Genomic DNA, 1,576 nt, shown 5'->3' on the forward strand with positions numbered 1-1,576 from the left:
CCGCTGGGCTTGGCTGGCCGGGCCAGGCCGGGCAGGGGGTCGTTCAGTTGGTGGTGAATCGCGCTAGGTGTCGCACGTGTTGCCTAACCTCCCGGCGCCGCGCCCCTCGTGTCTCACTCACACACCTCAGCGCCAGCAGCAGGTAGGCCATACACTGTCAGCAATGGGGGTCGCACTTTTAAACTTTCTGCATCAATTTAAAAAAAAAATGGTTGGAGGGCGAAAATTTTGGGAACATTTTTGACAACCACACAGCAAGCAGTTTCAATGGAAGTTTTGCCAATGCATGCACCTCACCCAAAACTTGCACGCTTTTGTGAGAAATGACGGGGGAAACTGGGTACGCCCGAAGTTAAGCACACTTTAAATGCACCGTCCGTCAACCAGTTCTATGCATCCAAAAAAAACCGTGCTAAAAGTTTTGGCTCTCAAATCAATTAGGGCACTGAAGAAAGTCGATCAGTCAGAAAGAAGTGTCAGGTGCAGCTGCTAGACACTCCAAACCATCCTCCTCCACGCTCTCCATCCTTGAAGTCACACCCCGGGAGCGCCCAGCTAGGTGAGCTTGTGCGCATCGGATTACCGATGGGATTGGCATGGATTCCATGGATTACCCTGTTAAAGAATATAAAATACAAGTTCTCGGGTTACTGCACTGAAGAAGTTACCAGCAACTTCCTAATTTGATTGGGACTACCCTACCAAATTTGTGCACACCTAACAGCCGAGCACCCCGGTTCTCGGCAGACCGGCTGCAAGGGAGCGGGAAGCTATTTTAGTTTCCAAAGCACTGTAGAATCCTCGCAAACATCGTGGCTGCGTTCCGTTGTAGTGAGAAGAAAATGACGCGCAATTGTGAGGAATTTTTTTCGCAGGCCAACAAAGAAGCCAAATCATGATAACGCAAAAATTCTGCCTTTTCCACTTCTCACTAGGGTACTCTCCCATGGGAGAGTCCTTTTCAGCTTGTCCAAACCGTTTGAGCGACAACCATAGCTTATGTTGTCTGGGGCAACCCTGAGCAAACCTGAACCACCAACAACCACGGTCACAGCACGTTCCAACCCCCCCCCCCCTCAAAACTACCCTGAACCGATATGAGCGACTCAAACGCTTTGACCAACCTCGAAGGAGCGCCATAGAGTTCGTTGACGACAACGTGCAGCTGCAGCGCCCCCTCCCGCACGACCTCGCAGCCTCCAGGAGCCTAATGCACGAATAGACCACAAACCATACCCCAGTCCACTCGAGGGCAGAGGGGTGGGAGGGTGGTGGTGGTGGGGGAATTGCTGATTGCGGCTTGACACCTACACAGAGAGTTGGGGGTGCTGCGGGCCGCCGCGGGAGGGAGGTTCACACCGCACCGCAGGTGGGACGTGCCCAGGACGGGTCGTGTTCGGGGAGGGTGGAGAGCAGCGCGGGGGAAGCAGAGCGCGGCCAGGATTGCGCCGAGGACGCACCGCCGGGAGGAGTTTGGAGTACGGGTGGTGAGAGAGGGGGCAGGTGGGGGGTCCACTGCTCGCGCGTAATCAGTTGAAACCCATAGAAATACTTTTAGGGGAAATCGCATTTAAAA

At 54.0% G+C, this 1,576-nt stretch overlaps 2 protein-coding genes across 3 annotated transcripts in view; one reads left to right on the top strand and one right to left on the bottom strand.

The window, feature by feature from the left end:
- LOC113212780 (mediator of RNA polymerase II transcription subunit 17) overlaps positions 1-1,576 on the bottom strand; it is a 41,697-nt gene that overhangs the window by 8,067 nt on the left and 32,054 nt on the right. The gene's annotated exons all lie outside the window — the stretch shown is intronic.
- The window catches only part of LOC113212479 (calbindin-32), an 81,703-nt gene continuing 80,151 nt past the window's right edge, over positions 25-1,576 (top strand). For both annotated transcript variants that reach the window (XM_052266134.1, XM_052266135.1), the window contains exon 1: positions 25-142. The gene's annotated coding sequence lies outside the window, so the exon portion shown is untranslated. The remainder of the gene's footprint in view (positions 143-1,576) is intronic.

This window comes from Frankliniella occidentalis, unplaced genomic scaffold (genome assembly GCF_000697945.3).
Source record: "Frankliniella occidentalis isolate FOCC.00 unplaced genomic scaffold, Focc_3.1 Scaffold35, whole genome shotgun sequence".
In the NCBI taxonomy this organism is placed as follows: domain Eukaryota; kingdom Metazoa; phylum Arthropoda; class Insecta; order Thysanoptera; family Thripidae; genus Frankliniella; species Frankliniella occidentalis.